This window comes from Chaetodon trifascialis, chromosome 14, assembly GCF_039877785.1.
Source record: "Chaetodon trifascialis isolate fChaTrf1 chromosome 14, fChaTrf1.hap1, whole genome shotgun sequence".
Classification (NCBI taxonomy): Eukaryota; Metazoa; Chordata; class Actinopteri; order Chaetodontiformes; family Chaetodontidae; genus Chaetodon; species Chaetodon trifascialis.
Window position 1 is genome coordinate 12,308,523 of NC_092069.1, and position 25,318 is coordinate 12,333,840.

The 25,318-nt window shown below is 43.2% G+C and overlaps 1 protein-coding gene and 2 pseudogenes across 1 annotated transcript in view; 1 reads left to right on the plus strand and 2 right to left on the minus strand.

Annotated features, from left to right (window-relative positions):
- Positions 1-25,318, plus strand: part of bmf1 (BCL2 modifying factor 1) — an 82,264-nt gene that overhangs the window by 5,931 nt on the left and 51,015 nt on the right. The gene's annotated exons all lie outside the window — the stretch shown is intronic.
- On the minus strand, positions 18,412-21,078 carry LOC139342626 (cytochrome P450 1B1 pseudogene; annotated as a pseudogene).
- LOC139342618 (cytochrome P450 1B1 pseudogene) lies at positions 22,204-25,171 on the minus strand (annotated as a pseudogene).

Genomic DNA, 25,318 nt, shown 5'->3' on the forward strand with positions numbered 1-25,318 from the left:
GTTAAATACACTTTTTTTTCCTAAAGAATGACTTCCTACATACAGTAGAGCTTTTGTTTCAGTAAAGCTTTTAGATTTGGGTAATTTTTATGCTTTCATTAGCGCAACATAATTGTGTGTGTTAACATCCAAACACATCATCTCAGTGCATTTTTAAAGGCATAATCTGGACCAGTCAGCATTAAAATGTTTAATGAAACTACACGTTATATGTTTCATTTAGTTGTGTGCTTATATTATCCCAACTGTTTCCAACCATGTTCAAACCCATAGAAATCTGTAATTCTATTTAAGGTAATGCTGCATTTCATTAGTCACAGTGTCACATGAGAAAAGGTTGAAATGGCAAAATTAAAGAAAACTTTCTTCAGTTTCATAAAAAAGTTTTTTCGCTGGCTGGAGGTGATTTATGCACTCAATTGGTGATGGAAACATCATTTCCGAATACATTTTGGCATTGTTCACTTTTAAGAGGAATGACTGATCAGCTGTTTCTGTTCTGAGAGAAGAAGCAGAATTGAAAGAAATTGGTGAAATTTTCTCCATTTTTCTTTGATAGATGACCAAGATGACTGCTTTTGTTTCTCCTTCTTCCTCTTCGTCTTTGAGGTTTATTGGAGGTCAGCAAACAACTGGCTTTGTTTCCAGTTCGTGTTTGCTCTTTCTCCTCGTCTGTTTATCACAGCCAAACATAGACTGTACCGCCAGCCACCACCAGTAGTTTATTTCTTCTCCAAATCAGTTGATGGAAATGTGCCTAATAAGCATTTTTTCTTTAGATTCTTTTTTGCTGCGTTTTAAAAGTTTGCTTCAAATTCAAACTAGGCAAACTAGATAGCTGGCCGCTCTATTGTTTGCTATTGTTTCTATTGCTCAGCCATGATGGAGCATGATTAGTCAAGACTATTCCCATGATCCCATGCTACTTCTCGTGATCAAACTCCAACTCTTGGTATTGTTTTGACTCCTAGCAGCATTTCAGCATGCATGCATGCGTTTAAATCCTCAACTTAATAGAACTTCCAGTTTATTAACCATCATGGCATGTCAGTATCCCTGGAAAGTTGTGTATAAGGATAGGGAGATGGACATTAAGTCTGTGTGAGATGGATAATTGGACAGACAAAGAGAGGAATGACAACACGGATGCATACCGCCGGGACTGAGTCACATCATCATTCCCATCACGCCTGTGGTTATTATCATGTTTTTTATTATATGTAGCAGCATGTGGTTGTTGTTTATGGACAAGTCCAGCAGAGGTAATTTGCTCTGTTTATGAAGGCATCTTGAATATACCAGGAATGGGTGCTCCTAGAACAACAACTACGACAATGAGCTTGGCAAGAGCGAAGGGACAGCTTGACTTTGTTTAACGCATAACAACAACAGCAAGGCTGCACAATGGCTGCCCTGGCAGTTGCCCTTTATTGAACAGGGAGCTCTGAGGAGTTTCACTGATTTACACTGAAACTTAATTGCATTGTGCTGTGCGACGTGTGTTACGACCAGGGGTGCACATAGCTTATTTAGTCAGATACTGATGTGAGTACCACCAGATGGTGTTTGGTAGTCAGCTGATACACAAGTCCAGTGTCTTAAAGGTCCAGTGTGTAAGATTAAGTGCATCTAGTGGTGCGGTTGCAATTTGTAACCAACTGAATACCCCTCACCTCACTCTGCCCTATGGCGGCAGTGAAAACCATGAAAGAAGCCAGTGTTTGCGCTACTGTAGAAACATGTAGGTACAACATGGCTGACTCCGTGGAAGAGGACCCACTCCCTCTGTAGATATTAAGAGCTCTTTTTAAGGTAACAAAATCATGATTATTCTTATTTTCAGGTGTTAATACACTAATGAAAAGAGTTAGGACTTTTTCTTCAACCACATTAACTCTGGTGGTCACTTGTTGCCATGGTTGCTTTGTGAAGGCATAAGTCAACCTAATGTAAGGGCTGAAGTTTTTTTATTTATTTGTTAGGGCAGTTAAATCCTTAACATGCGTGTGTAGGCTACAGAAGCAGACATGACATTGTCCCGTTCAAAGCCCAACATATTTTTCCATGAAAAAATCAGGAGATCCTTTCAAATGAAGAGCCTGACTGTCTGCTAAATATCCGGTTGGGAAAGAACTGCATGAACAGAATATCCAGACGCATAGTGGTCTTTCATATTGCAGCCCGCAGTGAAAAGTATAATCACGTGAAAGAGGAAAACTTCAATAGCTGCGGCCTCCACTCGCCTGACAACAAAGACGGAAAGAGAGCGACGGGCGATGAGAGTCAATTATGTGACAATGATGTCATGGTAGTACTGGCTCTGATCAAAGCCACATGTCTTATGGGGTTCCCTTGCTATCCTTTGTGCCCTGCATCCTAAACACCAGACACTGGATTTTCACACTGACAGTGATTGGAAGTGCAGGTGACACATACAAATCATGTACAAACAATTTTACAAACCCCAGACGAATCAGCAAAAACACGTTATATCAGAAAAAGCTATCACCAGGATCATTGCAAAGCACCACTTCAACACAGGACGACAGTAAATTACCATCTGGCAGTGTGATTTTATTGTCTTGTTGTGACAGATAACAAGTAAATTACCATCTCGGCTCTGAATCCATGAAGGGAATGCATCCGGAATCTAACCCTTTAACACGTTTTCGGGGGTTTTGAGGTACGTTGAGACTGGCGTGACTATCGTGAGTAACTCAGTGGAAAGTGGAAATGTTATGGTTTTACAAGATGATAGATGAAGCTGAGGGCAGAAAGTCACATTCTTAAATGTAGTGCGGTTGGGATGGTTTCTGTGTTCCCAGACCAATAGCTCACTGACACTTATCTAATTCATAATTTGCTGCTTTATTACAAGCTTCAACTGAAGCATGAGGTCACAGGAAAACATGGACACCCACACTGCTACACACACGCACACACACGCATGCACGCATATGCTGTGTGCTGTTATATGTTTGCATTTTAACTCTATTTCTCTGTCTGGCTCTGTCTCCCACTGTATTAAACTGAGTGGGAGGTTGAGTAATGAGGCTTAACATATAATCCAGACCTCCCTTTCTTATCTTTGCTTGTTCTCTTCTCCGCTTTCACTCCTCCTCCTACTTCTAACCGCTTCTAGGAAAAGTCTGGGTTATCTTCAGCACTCCCCTTAAGCCAAATTGCATTCCACATAAATCAGATCCCACGTATCACCGATCAGCACTCATGTCTGTGAACTCATCTACACTTGAAGAGTTGCGATCTCTGAGCTTGTAGTTAAAGGATGTTAAATTTTGCTTTCAAGTCAAGTGCAGTAAATTAGTGGACTGCTGGAGCATCTTGAGTGATGCCAGTTTCCTCGATTGCCTGTGTTTCAGGCAACTGGGGCAAATCTCCCAAGACAAAGCAAAGGCTGATTAAACACTATTCTGTCATCACCATCAGTTTTACCCAGAATTCTGCATATACCAAGCTACGTCTTCACAATTACAGTAAGAGGGCATTATTGTATTTTTTATGTATCTGTATATATCTTGAAATGCATTATTTAGTTACATTTGTGGCACATTAATGAAAACTATGTAACCCTAACTGGGTTATTCTTGACATTACCTTGGTTGGGAAGTGCAGCTGTTCAGCATCGCATTGGTTGTTTCTTGTACGCCCAGATGCTGGGGATCACAGAGGTAAGAGGCCAGAAATTTCACCAGGGAACCTCCAATGTCCAGCTTTAGATGTCGTAGTGTGATATCTGAAATATCTGATTAGTAATGTCGTGTTAACAGGCCATGCTATGAACTTTTCCTATGTCTAATTAGGAGTTTCTATGTGTGGAATGCAACAAACACTCAAGTTAGACAGGTCACGCACAATCAAACACAGTCAGCAAAGCTATGCCTAACTGTACTGCTGTCAACAGTCGCATTTCTGTTTAGTTTCTGAATCTTAAGTCAAGCCACAATATAATCATGTGAAGTGTACTGTGTTGGCATAAGTTTCCCAAGTACTGCAACACTGAGACAGGATACTAAAACAATTGACAAAGATATGTGCAAGATGACCTCAGAAGGATTAGTACATAGCATCATTCTCTTTTCGTGCTGAGCGCTCCTGTGGTGTTCCAGGAAAGACGAGCTTGTCTGGGAGCCGTTGTACCGTTGACTCAAAGCCACAGAGGCTCCCCTCTCCCCCTCTCTGTCCCTCCATCTCCTCCCCTATCTCCTTCATTCCAGCCTTCCTCTCCTCCAGCTCTGCCTTTCCAGTCCTCCGCTTGCATCCACCCCTGCCATTTTAACCCCTCTCCCTCCTCCATCTATCTTGTCCTTCACGGGCTGCTTCCCATCTTCCCCTTCGTCTCGGTGCGCACTCCAAATGCACCAGCCTAGGGTGAGTGGCTGCTTCTTATTCCATGTCAGAGTGATCCCAACTGGGCCACAGCCTAATGAATCATTTCCTCTGAGATACGGTGAGAAAATCACTTTCAGAGTTTGGAGGGAGCAGTTGATGCAGCATGAAGCTCACATGCCCTGTCCTCTCTGTGGCGAGGCCAGGCACAGTTTGTATACACGTGTGCATGCAACCGCTCACACACGCACACAAACCAACACAGAGAGATGGCTGATGTTGTGTGCCTCTTGTTGTATTCTTTATTTTACAGGCAGCTACTTTGGCTCCGTGAGGCCACAAACTTGATTAAAATGGTTTAAGCCAAATGAACATATGGATATCAGATGTTGTGCCCTCTGTCTTTTTGCACGTCTTTTCTATCATTTCCATTCTGCGAAAACAAACTTGGGCACGTACGTAATTGTCAAAGAACACTGCCACTCGTATATACGCATACCCTCGTGCAAACGCGGGTAGCCTCTTTTCGAAAGCGTTCACTAAACATCCACTTTGACTCCTCTGACCTGACACACTCATGTTCGTACACAGCCTGCTCTTTGTCACGTACCATCTCCCCCTGGATTTCTGGACCTCCCTGCTGCTCAAGCTGTGTGACTTGGCAGTACACACCGCTGTGCAGAAAACACAGCACCCAGGAGGTCATCGAGTGTGTGTGTGAGAGAAAGAGGGGAAAGGCAGTGGTAGAGATACTGCATGCATTGTACAGTGTGTTTTCGTGTCAGCAGTATGTTTGTGTTTGTGCACGTTAAGCACCATTTAACAGGTGGCTCCGTATGGCTGTGCAACCAGACCCTTGTCCCGTCCTCAGAGGAAACACTCCTACAACTCCCAGGTTTCCTCCTGGCGTCTCATATTTTCATTTCTGCGCTGTAATGGCATTTGTCTCGCCTTGTCCTGTCCACCCTCCATATACATTATTTGAACTCCCCCTTTTCCTGACTATAGCTTCTCCTTTGCCCCCTCAGGCTATTTAGCTTGGCCGCTCGCCCAGATTAGTACACATTCTGTCCCCCAGTCATCCCGGTCAGTTGGGAGAACCATTTTCCTTCATGCATGTTCAGTGTTCCCCCTGAAGTTCCTCCATTTACTCCCCCTCGTCCTCCTTGTACAACTACATTAAACAGAGGTCTCTGGCAGCCGGGCAAAGGAATGAGCCAGAAAAAGAACATGCCACATGGAAAGCTTTATCTGTTTCCTCCCAACACTCATCTGAAAGAGATGTCACAAGCTTATCCGGAAAATTGGGTAAGAGTTGCTGCTCCCCCTCCTGCGTCAGTGAGACTTAGATAAAGTCATTTTCTAAAGATATTATTCTGCCTCCAAATACTTTATAAAACACAATGTCAGATAATCACACATAATATTTTCATTGCAAGCTATTTGACCACAGCTGATGGCTGCAGCAGCTAAGAGCAGTATCCAATGGATTTTGAGTTTCAGTCCAAATGCAAAGAAAATGCCAGTAAAAGCCTCGTTGGTTTTGTTGCCAGATTCTTGTAAACCATGCTGGTTCACCATTCTTACATGACCAAGGTGAGGACCTGCCAAAGTGGAATATGCCTCAAGTCTTTTTTTTCTTTACCCTTTCAAGTGAGTTACTTCCTTGTCCTGTTCCACAAACCCCTGCGTACTCAATCAGCAGTTTTGGCTGCACACATTCTTGCTTTGGCATCACGCTGCACTTGTGTTTAGCTGTTGCTACATCCAGTGATAAATGTCCTTGGCTTTTATGGAATTCCATCAGTCCAGCTCAGCCGTATCCCCAGTGTGAGTGTGCCATTTTGCATGTGTGTTGTAGTTGGCATGCTGAGCACCAAGGTCTGCTTACATCTAATTAGCACTCTGATAAATTAACACTCCTTGTGCTAAACAAATGTCTGTCTTATTTCCACAATCACAGCATGAAGGAGAGCGATTCCCGGATATGTGTTGGGCTGAGGATGGTGCTGGCTCTCCTTGTACTGCATTCTTGTCCTGGCGTTTTTTTTTTTTTAAATCTGTTACTTTGACTCTTCTTTTCAGCCTGCTCCTCGTTAAATCCTCCATTTCTGGTGCATTCTCAAGACAGAAACAGCCTCGCAAAACGCTGGATTATCTTTACCTGAGATATCAAAAAGAGTCCCAAAGCAAGAGGGCTGGTCATTGCACCTTAATACATATGAACCTTGTGGAAGTGCCATGGATATTAACCAACAATGTTTCTGGTAAACTTGTTTTAGAGACTGGCCATGTCACTGGTCGAGCACACAGGTTGAGCACTGGCCCGTTCATTCCGTGATTGCGGTCTATGTGAGGTCAGGAGGTAATAATGGTGAGCCACAGAGATGCTTTTGCTCTCTCTCTCTGTACTACATCACTCCCTTTTAGCCACTAATCTTTTCTAAATAAGCTGAATTGACGCAAGTCTAAATATTGGACTGTGAGAAAAATAAACAATCTGTGAGAATACGTCTCTAGGCAATAGGAGCCCTATTTTTTAAGTAAATTAAATTCGTTGTTGAGTCTACAGTATTTGTCGTTGCTATATTGTCTACATTGTTTATAGTGACTGTAAGTATTGTTTCATTCTTTTGTTAATTGTATTTACAATGAAAAGCAAAAGATTAGACTTTATTACTAATTAGCCCGTACTTCTTGAACTCGATGCGTGTGTGTGTTGGAGAACATGATAGTGTTTCATAAAAGCTAAAATTGTCAAATCGTGCCTGTTTTTTAATAAGACCACGGGATAATGGTTAACATCACTGTCATGCTATTAAAACCGCTGCGTGACCACACAGGCTTTATGAGCAGAGACATGGTCATCCTCAAGTCACCACAGCCATTAGGAAAACAGATGCATTATGGGATGAAAGCTGGAGACAAATGTTAGTGGTGATTAACATATGTAGCTCTCATAGGGATGATTACAATATGTTGATTCAGTTGCAGCATTTGTATCTGAGCTTCTGCGCTAAATTCTACTGTATGCGATAAACCACATGAATTGATGGCTAGTTCTGTAAGGCTGTACTTACAATAGTTTGATCACATCCCTCCTAATGTAGTTGGTGTGCATTACCAAGAGCTGGATATATTTAAAAAAATAAAAGCCTGGAGCTGCACCAAATATCAGAGCTCATTTCAAGCGCCTATCAGGAAATGTCCACCCTGTACTCCATGTCAGCTCCAGGGGGGTTTCATCAGCTTGTCCTGACATCTGACCTGCCTTTACTCCCTTTATTTGTTATAACTCTGTCCACCTTCATCATCTCAGTTCTTGACACAAGTTACGTGGCTCAGTTATGTGAAAAACATCGTATAAATCCTGTCTAGTTTTCCCGCACATTTTATCTCCACATTTAGTTTCTAAATAACACTTTTTTGTCTGCTAATTAGTACAAAGGTACCCAAACTTATTGGGCTGGGGACCAAATTTTAGATCTGAAAATTGTTCACAACCCAAGCTACTTAACATTTCTGTCTTCTTTTCCATTATGTTCACTAGCTGGTGGCTACCTTTGTCCACCTGCTCATTGGTACTGGTACTGGTAGTGTACAGTGGATATATCGGAACTTTTTTTGCTTTCTGCTGCAGTTGGAAACAAGATACAGTCGAGAGCGGTGAGAGTGAACCAGAAAGTACATTTGCAGAACCGTTAAGCCAAAACAATTGGTTGTAAGAAAACTTTGTGGAGCTGAACAGCAAAGATGGGAGATAGTTGTCTGTGGGTTCATGCGCTTTTAATGACTCCTTTCATAATATGCGTGGCCATTTGATCCACTGATAAGAGCAGCTTTAATACTGACTTATGAGAAAATCTGAGCTATTTGTATATCGTAATACATCCCTGAGTTTCTTGTCATGTGTTGTTGAGTTTGTACTGTTGTACACCGCAGTGCATTTTCCCATGTCATCCACTTTGCATGATGGAATTGTTTGTGACTGAGTCGTGCTGTTAAATATACTTTTTCCTGTAAAATCACCTGACGTCCTTCCTTTTCTCACTCAAAAGCTGACATGCTGCACCAGAATCAGTCCTACCTTTTATGACACGTCATAAATCAGCCCACGAGGTACGGCACGCTAAACTCTTCCCTCGCAGTATGTTATGAAATGAGGAGTAGGTGTGATGTCAGCTCTGGGCCAAACCAAATGGGTGCCATGGGATGTGAGCGATGGAATTCAATTGTTTTGGGGGATGGGGGGTAGTTTTTATGTTCCGGAGTGTTTTCTCAGCTGGTCCGCTCAGGAGGACACAGGCAGCCGTCCCTTTGCACTCAAATGTCCTCATGTTCGCAGTGGACCTTAAGTACAGATGTATCCATTACGTCAGAGAACATTCACGCTTCAGTACATTCAAGAAATTGGTCAGCCCCAATATTGGTGACCTACCACAAGTACAAAGACAGATGTCCAATACGCAGACATGTCTGTTAGCTGGTGCCAATTTGCTGGCTGCTTGGAAGTTGTCAGATATGTAAGTGCTTTTAGATCTTTTATTAGAAACTTACTCACTGGATGTAAAAGTCTATAAAATTTGCAGACATTAAAAGACATGTTATTGAACTAATTACAGTCTAGAGCTGGTAGTTAAGACAATTTAAAGGAAAAAGCCATTGAGGTCACAGGATGTCCGGAGTTCTCCTTACAACAAATGTCCTGAGGCCCATGATGACATTTATGTGTTGTTTTCCTTCTTTTTCAGTCTGTGGGATGATCACATTTCCCAAAAAGAATATAACTAATATCCTCTAAAATTACAAAGTCTTGTCATTATTTTGAAAAGGGGCTGCTCAGGGATTAGGGGTTTGGAACAGAGTTATAATTAGACTCGGGTTAAAATTAGGCTAAGGATTACTGTAGAGCATTTCATTGTTGCGGTTACAATTAGTGCCTGGGGTTACAGCATGAGCGCAAGTCAATTACATGTCCCCACAGCTGAGTTTGTGTGTGTCCATCTTGAAGTGTATCTGCCAGTATTTGTATTTGTTTTACCAGTTTCTTTGAACTGTGCCAAAGATATTGCCTGGTTCTTCTTTTTTACAAGTCCAATCTTGGACTGGTTCTCTTTTCAAACATGGCCAAGACCAGATACTCTACAGCCCATGTAATTCCCAATTTCCAACCTAACAACAATAAACGCAACAAGTGGTCTACTCCTGTGCGCTTAGCAACCTATCTCAGAGAACACACATTGCCTCTAAAAGCTGGCAGGCCCTTAACTACATAATTTTTCTTGGGCAAAGTAAAATTCTCTCAGAACTAGAGGGGGGAGAAAGAGGGCAAAGCAGAGTGTAGCTGTTGGCTGCAGCTTCTGGCAGCGCTCAGACCACTGTGATGCGGAGGGACTTGTGTTGCTGAGACGGGCAGAGGAGGCGAGAGAGAGCAGAGCGTCTTATTTTTGCTGGCAGAGGAGAGAAGTGCTACCTCGGAGGCGGTTCTCTGCAGAGGCCCATACATCTTTGTTCCTGGCGCTCGAGCCAGCGGGGGGTGGGAGTGTGTGTGGGAGGAGTGAAAGGGAGAGAGAAGAGTTGGAGGGGAAGGGGTGGGGGTGGGGGTGGGGGGCGTGATGAGGGGCCTATGTTCCCGGGGAGTCAGCCAAAGTCCAGGACTCGCTTAATGGGTTCTCCTCTGCTATGCGATCCCAGTTTGGAGAATTGGAGCAGACACCCCGACTCCTGTCTCCCCAGCTCTGCCCACTGTGATGGGGCTTGGCATGCGGATGGTGGTGAGATGAGCGGTTGTGGATGCGTCTCTCACTTCGGGTGTCTCCTAGTCACAGGAAAGGCACTGGTTGACAAACCAAAGCCACCTGTGTGCGTGCGCAGCGATCTGACTCACTGGCTGTCATTCATACCAGAGCTCCCCCTTCCTCTGACTCATGACACTTCACTGATTTGTGCTGTACATGTCCTGAGTGAAACTGCGCTTGCAACTGGATGAGAGCGCACTTCTTCTGGAGGCACTCGGAGCTGTTGACTGAAACACCGTCTCCACATCTTGTCAGGTGGTGAATCTGGGAGGTGATACAGAACAACACTTTCCATCATAACATAAAGAAGCGAACACATGGTGAAGCAGTTCTGACTGTAAATTTCCTGTCAGTTGTTTCCACTCTCGGTCAAGCCGCTTCTTGGACTCTTGTCTAAATGTGCTTGGGTGTAAGGTTTCTCGCTGTCCTCAGATGCCTTTATTCATTTTCGTGAACCGGTCCCTTTCTGTTTTCTTTACACTCTGCAGTCACCAGACTAACAAAAGATGAATCATAATTAATCCTCTGTTGCCTTATTATGATTCCGACTCAAGTCATTTATCTTCATCTAAAGAAGTCAGGAACAGGTATTTTTGAAGCAATTTTACTGGGCAAGAGTTTGGGCAAGTGGGTGCAATATGCACAAACATGTGACTGTATTTGAAAGCCGAGCTGTAGCCCCGTGTGAGAGGTCCAACAGCCACTATGGTTCAGACGGAGGTAGCTCACTGCAGATGTGTTAACTCCTTCTCTGCCTTAACTGAATTATGTAATCAGGAGCTACTGTACTCATGCTGGAGAGCTTAGTGATTTAAACTGTTTGAGTTTATGATTTGGTTTTATTGTAAACATGAAAGCTGTAATTATTTCAAAAGCATTTCACTAGACCACCTCTTTTAAAGGCTTGGCATGGGATTGTTATTGGGGTAATCAAGTTGAGCAAGCTCGACCAACTATTTCCAAGTATGGCAGGCGAGGGGAGGGCTGCGTGCTCAGCGGCATGCACCTGAATGTCTCTCCTGCACTCTGTCTTAAGGTCTGGCATGGGCACCGCTGTCTTACATAATGCTATGAGATCACCCACCAAAGATTTAATGCTGTAATACATAGTTGTTGTTGTCATCAGTTGTGTTGCTTTACGCTCCAGTAGACCTAACAGCTTTCTCCAAGTATCCAAACAAGTGTGAGGAGGTGATGCAGAAAATCCCTTTTTTGTTGTTGCAAATCAAAAAAATTGCCAACCCATGACTTTGACATCTCAGAATAATTTCTCTCTGGAATACTGAGTGTAGGCGATGCCACCGCGTAAACAGTCAGAACATGATCAGCTTCTGTGTCCTCTCAGTTTTTCCCTCTGTGGGATCGAGAGGAGGAGAGGAACCGCCGGCCAAGTCCTCTAATTCTGGCAGGCTGAGTAAACGGTGTCTCCGGAACCTTGTGTTAGCCCCAGCATTTCCATAAGCACCCTTCATCCCCGCTCTGTTATTCTTTATGATCCGCACCTCCGCTCCAGCTCAAGCCGTCTTCCAGGACCTCTCGTCCTGTCCCGAGCGGCCTCCTGCACCCACTCAGATGCCTGTTTGCAGCGTGGAGTCCACCGGATGCATTGTCCTGCGAAAACCAGCTGATAGCCAGCGTAATTTAACTTGCAGAGTCAAGGCACCCACACCCACACATTTGACATCCTGTCGACATCTGTTTTCTAGGAATTGTTGGATGCTTGTCTGGCTGAATATTAGTGGCGCCTGTGTGTGTGTCCCTCACAAACAGGCTGTTGACTCTGCTTGCTCCTGATGAAAGTGCTTAATTTCCACTTTCGGCGATGTGTTGCAGGAACAAATGTTTATGTAATATTTTGGCCCGTCAACACTCGCATACCCACATGATCAACAGATTCAGAGAGAGGTCGACTTCAGAGAGAGCAGAGTTGGGTAAAACACACAGATAGGCAGAAAGAGACAAATTGTCAGAGGGATGTTGACCTCTCCTGGTGCATGTGAACTGCTTATGCACTGCTGGTACCCTGTGTGCTGTCATGAAGCTAATGAGTGCTGAATAAAGCATAGGGTACACACTGTCTTAGCATGTCCCTGTGTACGTGTGTGTCCACATGAATAGAATTGAACTCTGCATCATGTCAGCTGCATCATCAAAGCGTTGTTGCTGCTTTTGTTTATCAGGCCTTTGCAAAAGAATCCTAAACCTAAATGTACCATAGATTTTAGAAGTAAATACACTTTGCATTGCTTTTGCAGTCCACATTTTCCTTTCTTTTCAGTGACAGTGAACCCTCTCAAAATAGGCACACATAGGCATAGGCTATGTGAAATTGTCGTTTAGGATAACAGGAACTGAAATATAACATCTCACACTGTCAGCAAGCCGACATGTTCCAAGCGTGGACTGTTCCAAGTCTTAGCAGAACAAGGTATTTTCAGTAGAGTGGTCAGCTCCAGCAAACCGTTATTCTCTCAGTCAGTGGGGAAATTCTGACAGGCAATCAGAGCCCACTACAAAAGGAGAATGTAAAAACAACTGAAAATGAATCCCTACGAACGCAAATAGCTTATTGCTAAATTGTTTTGGTCTGGCGTAAAGCATTGCCAAGAAGAGGGCTTGAAGTGGGATGGCGTGAAAAGCGAGGGAGGGAAGGAGAGGGGTTCTGCCGCAGTGGAGAGCTGAATTATGGGTAGCTTGTTTGACAAGGGTGCATGTGACACTTTTTGTCAGGGAGATGGTTACAAGATATTTCATACCCCAATACATGCGCTAGAATTTCAGATACAGGCACTGTAAAACTGAGGCAGATTATGACAGATGGAGGGTCATTATGCTTTCCTCAGTCACTATTGTTCATCACGAGTAATAACGATTACGCAAAGATTGTTCTGCTTTACTCTTCTGTTATTTCTCTCAAACAGTGGATATGAAAGACTGCATCTCGATTGGCCTTGATGTCAGTGATGGTAATATGTTGCTCGCTTGTACTTACCAACGATTATAAAATATTGCATTGGCCTATTCATTGTGGATTCAGATGATTACCCTAGCTGCACTGTGCCAAGGCCACTGTTTCAGACCACAGACACAGACTGCTGGACTGGCATCTACTCAGGATGTTCAGACTAACATTAACCATTTGTTGCCTCTTCTGCATTCACTGACCAAAAGTATATGGACTCCCTTTTCTACTTCCATTTGTGTACTTTTGTTTTTTGGCTGTAGCGATTCATGAAAATCTCAATGATACAGCAAATATTTGAGACAATAGTAGCTAAAAAACTTTGTGCCTCCTGTTTCAACATAATGATAACATAATAGTTTGGTGCTGACTTGCGTGCACAGAGCCCTGAGTTCGACCCCATCCAAAACCTTTGGCATGAATTAACAACTGTGAGCCGAGTCCGAAATCTTGTGGAAAGCCTTCCTGTAATGTGTAGGTTTCCATATACTTTGTTTGAGTGTCCACATACTTTTGGCCATGTAATCTACGTCCAAGTACTGTAGATTTCTCCAAATAAGACGCTAGTAAAATTAGTTGGCTCTTTCAAGGCTGTTAGATCTAATCATTTGCAAATGAACTGTGTTTACTGACAACAGTTATACAAAGTCTTTCCATGTAGTAATATCCTTTACACAATGATGTGTAACTGAGCCTTTCCAGGATGCCCCTTTCATACCCAATCATGATGCTATCACCTGGTAACAATGAACCTGTTTACCTGTGCAATGTTCCAAACAGGTGTTTTTGTCTTTTGTTGCTCCTGTCCCAACTTGTCTGGGTTAGGGTTGGGGTTATGGTCCGGCAAACAGTGGTTGTCAAAAGCGCACTCACTGTAACTTTAAGAGTCTGGTGGCTTCGTCCTTCAGTTGAAACATGATCCCTCAGTGTTTACTTTGTTGTTATGTTTTGTCAGTCTGGTAATGCGCCAGTTTGTCCGTTAGGTCTAATTTGATTATGAGCTGCGATGCATGTTGAAGAGTTCGTGTCTTGTGCCAAGAGGACGTGGTTAGACTCTGTCTGACATGTGCCATGCCTTTCTTGCTTTCTATCTATAGAGCACAATACATTGTATGCATTCACAATTTAGCAAAACAAAGTATCAATATCAAAGATCAGTCATTAACTTTTACCTTTAAACCTAAATATTTATCTGTTTCATCCCAGAAACGTGAATTCATCAAAGGCATTACTTTTTATTAAAAAGTTAAAATTAGAGATTATCTGCACATCTTAAAGCCTCTCTCCCACTCATGCATGGGATATCACTCTGCTGAGTGTTTCCAATGTTCTCATGTTGCTTGAAGAAATACACAGAGCAATAATCTGATTTATTTCCTCCCTTTTCAAAACAAATCAGATATATCTGCCTCTCAGAGACACTTGTACGTGCCTCTTGAAGAGCTTCCAGTCTGAGTTACACAATAGTGGTGCCAGTGGTGTGTTATCGTCTGAGCACACACTGCTATCTCTGACGCTGCACGAGATTGATGGCCTCTTGAAGGTGCTGGACCTACAGGGAAGTAAAAGATTCCCACTCTGAAGGTCCACATGGACTGATCCATCATCAGATAAATGAGATCACTAGCTATTTGCAGGAGACATACTATAGTAATCTAATTTGCTTTCTAGGTTTGGCAAATAAAGAAGGAGTTTTTGTATTTGCTTGAGGACAACCTCGCCAAGTCCTGTTGTTCTTAATAGAAAGTAAGGAAGTACAGCTGTTTAGACACTGAAGAATGTAAATGGTGCAAATGCGGTCTTAGCCACATCACCTCTTCACAGTGCACGCAGGAAAAAATGGAAATCCTGACATGACCTCAGCCTCCACATCAGCATGTCTTGGTGATGGAAGAAGGCAGTCTGGAGGAGGAGAGCTGCAAATTTGTCCACCACCACGGCCTCCGCGCCCTCTCGTCTCACTCCACTCTATGAACATCACACTGGAGTGCTTCAACTTTGCCGTTCAGCATAAATCATAGGAGACAGTGTTGCTCAGTTTCCATATCAAACAAAAATGACCTCTTAAACGGAGTTAGTTTGAGTGACTGTTTCAGACCATGAACTCCCATCCATGAACAAAAACACATGCTAACCATGCTCTCATACTGACCAACATGGATCACTTCCTCCACGTACCTCCTGAAAAGAATTGTTTGTTATATGGAAAGAAATGTGGCAAACGGTAACTGCACATTGTGTTATTTTATATGAAAGGTCCTCTCCTTGCCACCGCTCCAAAACACAAGGACAAAACAACAAGAGCTGACCGTCCCGCCCTATAATAATGAGCTGGGTAATTGTTTACTGAAAAGGGTCACTTCATATGTCTTAGGTTCCATTCCAAACCATGAAGTGAAAGGTCACTCATTGTTGGACTCTCATCGGTGATGTGTTAGAATACAGAGTCTATAGCAGGACACCGAACTTTAAGGTGGCACGACTTGGTTATTATGTCAACTGGAACATCACCGTAAATCCTGCTAACTGTTTATGTCTATGACATAATTCCACAGGGGGCTTCAAAAGAGGGGAAACATTTCAAGAGCTAACAAATGGAACATCACACAAAAAGTCTGGAATATATTACACTGAAGCTGAACGCATAATACAACTGTTTCCTCAATTGAGTTATTTGTACATCCCTGATGACAGGATGTCAGCGTTTTAAAACATGGAGCATCAGTTTAGGGAGGGATTGGGATTATTAAAGTGTCAGTCATTTCTCTTTTGGGGTCAAATTACCGCAGAGGGGCAAAATATCTCATGACATGCTTGCGGTATAAATATTATACTGTAAATAGACAGAGGAGAGACTGAGTATGTGTTGACCTCTGGGCAATCATGGCTATTTGACTTGCTGGAAATGCCACCTTTGTCTGTCCAGTGTGTTCTCTGGGAAAAAGTTGATTCATAGTTACTTCGCATGAGCTTCTTTTTTCCCCCGTTGCCTATTTGTTCTTGTTATTCAAAGAAAAATATTTACTGGGATGCTTACTTACTTATTTTTTTTTTTTTTTTTTTGCAACAGAATGATTAATGATCCACTTTGATGTTTTGGGCCAGATTGAAGCGCACGCAAAATTGCAGACATATTATTTGTCTGCAACATTTAGAGTGTAGCTGTGGTCAGCGTGTTGGTGTTGAGGGCAGCGTTATAGGAAAGACTGGATGAATAAGAAAATGAGGTTGTTTCCAGCCAATGCTCAGACACAATGTTCTGCTGTGTTTCGGCAGATGATGGCGGTGGACATGGGAAGAGATTTTGCGGAGAACTGAGTTTGTCTGTCCATGTAACTCTACCTCACTGTGTGTCATCTACCAAACAGTGACTGCAGTTTGCATGTCAAACCTCTCGCAGAGGAGAGGGGGTTTTGGAGTGCCGAGCCTTGTCTGGTGGTAGCGGAGAACCTTGTGGGAGGTCACTCTGCGGCTCTGTGTACGTGCAGAATGTGAATAACCTCAGAGCTGGAAAACTGTCAGTCTGTACACTTTTCTGTTTTCCTTTAAGGAGTGAAACTCAGCCGGTCGAGGTGCTGTGGGGTATGTGGAGCGGGTGACTCGGGGTGAAAGGGAGCCTTTCAGCTGGACACATTTCATGGATGTTTTGGGAAGCAGTGATGGAAACGGGGGAGGATAGAAGGCCCATTCCTCCCCCTAGGGTCCTTGCGGTGTCAGAGCAAAGAAAGAGAGAGGTGGAGAGAGAGCCTGTTGCAGTACAGAATGTCTTCAGCCTGCTCTGTATTAACCACAGTGAAAACAAGCGTCCCTCAGAGTTTGGCCACAGCGCTGCTCCTGCAAGTACGCAGGTAGACTCCGGAGCAGGGGACCACTCACTGAGCAAACGCTCCCATGTGGCAAGAAGGGGAGATAAAAGCAAGAGGGGGGATGAATATGATAAGCTGCTAAACCACACTTAAACTAATATTTATGTACCATACTTACAGCAAGGATAAATGTTGAGCATTGGGTGGTTTTGGTTTTCCCAAAATAAGGAAAGTCATTCAGGAAGCAAGGATCTTTGGAGGGTTGTTGACTGCTTTTGTTGGAATAGCTAGAGCTCATGTGACTTTAAATCCTGTGATACTGAAGGTGATGCACAGTTGGTAGAAAATAACGAAAAGCTTAATCATCATGACGTACACTTAAGTACAGCTGAGTCACGGCAGGTTGAGTGCCGGTAAGCAGCATTTTACGGTCATAAAAGACGTCTGGTAATCATCGCTTTGGAGTCAAAATCTGCAAACGTGGGAAAAGTGCTCAGACCTTTTAATGGTAAAGGTACCAGTACAACAATGTAAAAATACTCAGCCTCAAGTGAAAGTCCTTCATGCAATCTTCTTGTATGACAATGTGGAAGTAACATTTTAGCTTCTGCCAATGAACCAAATCCAGACAATTAATTGCAAGAGTAGATGTTTTAAGTAGCACAAAATTAAAGTGATCACACTTTGTATTAAAGTTCACCATTAACTGGGTTCTTATTAGCAGGCATATTAGTAGCATGTTGGCTCTTTGTCAGTCATTGTAAAGCACTAATTGATGCCTTATTCAGGGGGATTAGGGTTATCAATGGTTAGGTTTAGGTTACTAAGATTCATATACAACAACTTCCTTACTTGATATCACTAAGTGATATCACAGTAATATCACAGTGATTAGGAGGTTATTTAGGGGAAACTTATTAAACTTATTGATCTAGTAGTTGTAGATTAACGTTATTCAATGAAGTGCTGTGTAATGACCAATAAAGAGCCAATATGCATGCTAAGAAGAAACTAATTAATGGTGAATATGTGAACCCTAACATAAAGTGTTACCACTGCAGTATTAAAGTACAGGTACCTCGAGCTTATTACATGTTAAATCATAACAACAGATGTATGAGATGTGATACACGCATATGGGCAGACAAATATGGCTTATTGGCACGTAGGCACTTACTTGGCTGAAACTGGCTGCATTTGTTTAGAAACAAATGACACAGCAGTCAAGAGTACAGCGCGCTCCATGTTAAATATTGACGAGTGAAGCTTGTGGCTGCTTACTGTTGCCTGAACTGATGTCCTGTGTCACAGCCTGCTTGTAAAGGGGGGAGAACAAGAACATGCAGGGCCTGTAACCCATATTAATCTTTCACAACAACACTGAGACCAGACATCAGGATCTATTATTATCTCTTTGACCTCTCCGGCTTCTGTGATTCTCAACACTTTGGCTGTTCTGATGGATACATCCCACAGATTCAGTTAGAGATCGATGCAATGTTTTTATTGTACATCCAAGGCTTCAGTTAGTTGAATACAGACACTATCAAACTGTTTTCATTCTGAAAAGTTTATTTAGCTACTCAGCTTATTATTCAGACAGTGCAGTATGAATCATTTTACACAGTGATGTATTATGCTAAAAGACAGTATAACTAGTCATAAGTATGAGGCCTTTAGACATATGCTGCATGTGACATGAGCTATTACCAAAATACAACAGCGTTATGCATGATTTAAGACCAGATGAATGTAGTTGACTTGCACACTCTATTCGTATTAAGCTCAAATGTGAAAAAGTACGGTACACATGAAGATAAATGGGTGTCTGAGTGAATAATTGTACAGAGGATTCAGTTGAGACCACACAGCTGGCACATGATTCCTCCCCATCAGCGAAAAAAAACCCAAAAGCTCAAAGTGAAGTTTATTCATCACCACCGGTTTATATTGCAATTTAGAGTGACTCCGCTAAATACCCTCGTATAAATAACAATACATACTTAAGGTCCATTATGAATTGCGGTTTTTGGCAAAAACATCAAAGCTTTTTATTTCTTACACAATGGGGCAGAGCCAGTACAGATATATTTAGGTTTTCTCAGTCAGTCACAGTTTTTCAGGCTCGAGGAGTGAAATTCCTGTTGAGTTCAGATATGACTCGCATGCTTTGTAATGCCATTTACATGGACTTTACTTCTAATATAAAAACTGGAAGTAACTGAGTGAAATAACAACAGTTGTAAATGTCAGCAGAGAGCTTATCTTTTGCATTTCTGGGTTAATTAAAGCTTATTACATAAACATCCTCTGATGCAAGGCATAGATATATATATTTTAGTACGCATACCTTATATTGCATTTTTGTCAACTGGAGAACTTTTTTTACTGAGTAATTCTCCTCTGGGTTTGGCAGTAATCTTGTAATCTAAAGGCTTCAGTGTTAACCCATAGGAGCAGTTTAAGGACAGGTCCTCACTGGCACATTTCTCAAAGCTACACTGGTGGAGTAGAATCGCAAAGAACAAAAATATCTCAACTTTCGCGATCTGGTTCCCAATGCACCTTCTCTTCCCTGCTGAGAAGATCATAACATTGTTGGTGAGATCCTTGTCCAGAGAGCCCTTTTCATCCAGGAAGCGTGAGGGGTCAAAGATATGTGGATCCTTCCACATCAAGGGGTCATGATTGATGGACCACTGATTGATGAAGACCACCGTGTCCTTGGGGATGTGGAGACCTTCGATGGTGACGTCGGAGGTTGTTGCGTGGGGGATGGTGACGGGGACGAAGCTGGTGAAGCGCATGGTTTCGTAGATGAAGGCGTCCAGGTAGGCTAGGCGACTTCTGTCCTCGACGGATGGCAGCCTGCTCCGCCCCACTACCTCATCAATGAGCTCATGGAGTTTGGCTTGTATTTCAGGGTGTTTAGCCAGCAGAAGGAGAATCCAGTGGAGAGCGGTGGAGATGGTATCTAGACCTGCACCAATCAGATCTGACACTGTCCCCTCTGCGTGGTCTTTGGTGAGACCGTTTTCACTGTCCGCCTTGTCAATCCCGCCAATAATGGCATCACTCATGTCTCTCGTTACCTCTGGATCAAATGTCTCTCTGTGTTCCTCCACCTTGTGCTGGACAAACCCAAAGAACTCTTGATTCAGGAGTTTGAAGTTCTTGAACATACTGCGGACTGGATTAGGGAAAGACTGAAGCCATGGCATCACGTCTACCAAGCTGCCAGCCCCTACTGTCTCTCCAAACTTATCTACCCTGTGTAACAAGGCTCTAAACTCCACATCATCATGTCCATAACGTTTTCCAAAGCACAGGGCACAAATCACATTCGCTGCAGCTACTGTCAGCTCATGGGCAGGGTTGAAATGCTGGCCCTGAGCACTGAGTTTAAGGAAAATCTCGACTAGCTCTGTGGCTTCAGCCACAATTTGCTGCTCAAAGGCTTTTTTGGTCTGACTGTTGGCAGATGAGAATGCTCTGATCGTTGATTGAGCAATTTTCCTGTGCATCCTCCACTGTTTGCTGTAATTGGTGAAAGTCATACTTTTACCCCCTGAGACTGTCTGGAAAGAGACAAAGTTGGGTCTGCCTGCAAACTCTGTGCTGTGCTGTATCAGAGCCTCACGGATCGCCCTGTCTCCATTCAGAACCACAATATCGCTGCAGCCGAGCCGTATCTGGTACACGTTGCCGTATTTTTTGGCTAGCTTGGCGAAGGTGATGTGAGGCATCTGGCCCAGCTGCATGGCATTGCCCACCACAGGCCAGGCGAAGGGTCCCGGCAGTCTCCTCTTGAGCCGGAGGTTCCTGACCCAGAGGCAGGCTTCCAGACAGAAGAGGAAAACGAAGGAGGCAACCAGAGCAGGCTGGACCTGTCCGCTCCATTCCCTGATGATGCTGCTGCCCTTCACACCAAACTCTCCGTCCATTTGAGCCATTCTGTTAGTTTGTCTATGCATCCAATGAAAGGTAATTTTCACCAAAAACAGGAAACTATATCAAGTGGTCCCTCTGCATTAAAAATAAATACATAAAATACAAATTACTTGCTTTCTCATCCTATATTATAATCCGACTGACAAAATAGCCATACCAAAAAAACAAAAGGACTCAAAGCAGCACTCCCATGCTGTCTCACCCCTCCTCTACAGAAGCCCGTGAGAAGGACTCGATCAGGTTCAAGCCTTAACACTTCGCTTATATGTATCTCTATGGTGGGAGGGGTCAGCGACTCAGGTTTTTTTATTATCTCTCCCCTCCCATTTTGACCACAGCCTGCAGACCTTAGTCTGATTCCTACTCAGGCCTCCTGCCAGCAGTGTCCCTTGCAGGATGACAGAAAAGAGGAGCAGCTACTTAATAGGCCATGTTGCCAAAAAAATGCTAATTCTCAGTGTTATATTCAAAGAATAGAACAGATTACCATGATACTTTTAAAAGATAAATCGGCATACAAAATATTTAATTTAAATTTGTTGATTTTGAAAAACAATGCACTTCAGCAGCGCGATAGAAGGAATGGCATTTGGTAGCCTGTGATGGGAGCAGGCTGTGTGGTAGCATACAGTGTAAGGCATGAATGGACAATAAGCTCGAGTTAATTGCCTTTTCCGCTGGGGTTTGGTGAATTTGCTGTTTCATATATGGACTTTCCGTGGCCATTTTAAACATGATTTAGTTTCTGTTATTTATAGCCAAGCTGTTAATTACAACCATACAGGGAGAAGGGCTGTGGGATATCACCATGAAAGCTGTGGGTTTCAGATCCAAGCACTGAACAGATACAAACAGCACAATTTATTATGCTCCATGAAAATATATATAAAATGTTATTGTTAGCAATAATAGCCCTTTAAACAAAGGTCACTGAGATAGTGCAGTTGTTAGAGTTGTGGCTGCATCAAAAAAGTTTTTAATAGAATTCACATGAGAGGAGTTTCGTTAGAAATCTGCTTATGTGGGTGCTTGTGCAACAAAGGGATGATCTTTAAAAAAAACCCATCAGCTTGGGTTGAAGTGATATTCAGCCACGTGAAGTATTGCAGAGGTTTCTATTTATGGAATGCTGAGTAATGACAGACATCTAAACAATGGTGGTGCCTAATATGACATTGTTGGCACATATCTACCAGTGCCAACAACAACAAAAAACTATTTGAGAGTGAGAAAGCAGTTCATAGGCGGAGATAAACACCTACCTTAGCATGTTTAAAGGTGTGATTCTACTAAAACTCTAAAAGGCTAAAGTGACAAATAAACTGGACACACAGCCCATTGACAATTCACTTTATTCATTTCAGATATAGCTTATTTTCCCATCATATAAAGCCAACACACTGATAACAAAATATCCTCTATGATGAATGCTTGAGCATTCAAGGCCAACTGAGTTTAATTTGTTGCCTTGACACCGACAGAGAAACACATCCCTTGGGTACTGTAACATCAATTCCTGAATGCAGAGGCTTAAAGAGAGTGCAGTGACATCCATGTAGCTTTGAAAAGGTTGCTTTGTAAACAAACATGTTTTTGAGAATGCCTCACGAGTGACAGAAATTTGCTGCACATGTGTTTTTGTTGTACTGGTGAGACTTGTGTGTTTGGCACTGGGTAGCTGCAGTGCCTGTACAGTAAAACTGAGTCCTGGGTGCACAAAGTTTGTGAAGTCTTCATGGTTCATGGCAATGTCTCTTCTTCATCCTCAAGGCTGTGATGGATATTCCTTGATGAAAGACTTCCTCCTGCACAAACATGCCAGCCCTTTTTTTTCTTTTTACACTTTGATCAGCATTCTTTGTTTAATGTGTTCATACACTTTGAGTACAGTAGATAGTGAAATACATTAAATTTCATTACATTTGTTGTCATACCTGAAATATGAAATTATAAAAAAAATATTTTGTAACTGCTTTACATGGCAAAGGCTAAATATATTCTTACATATTACAGTTGAGAACAATAAGTCGTCAGGTGACTTTGTAACATTCACAAGCATTTCATATGCAGTTATATTAGTTTAAATTGACATTTAAAGAAAGTAGCTAATTCCTGCACACACACCCATACATGTACATGCTCAATAGTGGATGCAAAACAAGCACACAACTAAGAATTATGTACAAAATCTGATCAAGTATAGAGTATTTAGTGAAGCAGAAACCTTTGCCCTGATCCTAACCTTGAATTCTACCTGTAGATAACATTACACCTTTGATATCATATTCTCAGCCCTGCACCAACAATACTTCATATACAGTCAGTCAGTAAAGATATCCATTAAATATCAGTATTAAATATGAAAATCTTGCAACAGTGGGATTTAGTGCAGGTATTGTATGTGGATACTCACTGTTAAATGTCATTGGTGGAAAAGTGTTTGCTGGCCTGGAGTCACACTATTGGGACATGCTGTTCATGCTGGAGAAACTAAGCCAAGCAGCTTTCCCCTGAGCTTGGCGCTGACACAGAGTTGGAGGGGCTTCAGTGTGAGCCCGTAGGAGCAGTCAAGGGAGAGGGGCTCGGAGGGGTCGCTCTCAAGGCTGCACTGGTGCAGCAAGATGGCTGTGAATAAAAACACTTCCACCTTGGCGATCTGGTCGCCGATACAGCGTCTTTTACCTGTTGAAAAAATCATCACGCCGTTGGTTATGTCTTTATCAAGGGCCCCGTTTTCATCAAGGAAGCGTGAGGGGTCAAAGATATGTGGATCTTTCCACTTCAGAGGGTCATGGTTGACAGACCACTGATTGATGAAGACCACTGTGTCTTTGGGGATGTGGAGACCTTCAATAGTGACGTCTGAGGTTGTGGAGTGTGGGATGGTGACGGGGACGAAGCTGGTGAAGCGCATCGTCTCATAGATGAAGGCGTCCAGGTAGGCCAGGCTGCTTCTGTCCTCAATTGATGGCAGTCTGTCCCGACCCACTACTTTGTCTATGAGCTCATGCAGCTTGGCTTGCATATCTGGGTGTTTGACCAGGAGCAGGATGATCCACTGCATGACAGTTGATACCGTGTCTTGACCTGCTCCAATTAGATCTGTCACTGTTGCTTCCACAAACTCTTTGGTCAGCCCGCTGTCCTTCCCATGCTCGATCACATTGATGATGGCGTCGCTCATGTCCCGGGTCACATCGGGGTCAAAGGACTCTCTGTGCTGCACCACTTTATCTTTCACAAAGGCGAAAAACTCCTCGTTGAGGTTTTTGAAGTCTTCATAGACACTGCGGACCGGGTTAGGGAAGGACTGGAGCCAGGGCATGACATCCACCAAGCTACCTGCCCCTACTGTCTCTCCAAACTTGTCCACCTTTTTTAGCAGGGTCCTGAACTCCAGGTCCTCATGTCCATATCGCCTCCCAAAGCACAGAGCGCACAGGATATTAGCAGCAGCTACTGTACATTCATGAGCAGGGTCAAAATACTGTCCATCAGTGCTGTGGTGCAAAAATGCCTGCACCAGTTCCATGGCCTCGGCTGTAATGTGTTGCTCAAAGGCTTTTTTGGTCTGACTGTTTGCAGAGGAAAAGGCTCTGAGGCTGGACTGAGCTATTTTCCTGTGCACTTTCCACTGTTTGCTGTAATTAGTAAATGTCATACTCCTGCCTCCAGAGATCATCTGGAAAGAGACAAAGTTGGGTCTGCCTGCAAACTCTGTGCTGTGCTGTATCAGAGCCTGATGGATCGCCCTGTCCCCATTCAGAACCACAATATCGCTGCAGCCGAGCCGTATCTGGTACACATTGCCGTATTTTTTGGCTAGCTTGGCGAAGGTGATGTGAGGCATCTGGCCCAGCTGCATGGCATTGCCCACCACAGGCCAGGCGAAGGGTCCCGGCAGTCTCCTCTTGAGCCGGAGGTTCCTGACCCAGAGGCAGGCTTCCAGACAGAAGAGGAAAACGAAGGAGGCAACCAGAGCAGGCTGGACCTGTCCGCTCCATTCCCTGATGATGCTGCTGCCCTTCACACCAAACTCAGTGTCCAGTGCCATTGTGATAAATATTCTGCACACTTGTTCCTCAGAAAAAAACAAGAAATCTCCACTTTTTAACAGACTGTTTTAGTTGTTGTAATTTTGGAAGGGGAAAAAAATCAATAAAGCTCTTGTATATCCATAACACATAGAAAAAAAATGTTTAAGATATGTCAATCAAATGCCAGTGAGGTCATAATGATAAAAAAACTCAAATAGTCTGATAAAAGAAGTGCGTTAGGGTGAAGTTTTTTGTCTGCCGTCTTTTCATCAAGATTTAGGGCTTAAGTGCCTGCTCTTTGCTTCACTCCAGCGTCTTATATGTTTTGCAGTTGGTGGGCAGGGCTCAGGGTAACTTTCATACTCCTCCCATTGTGGTAGCCCCGCAGACCCCACTACATTATCTCTCTGTTGTCGG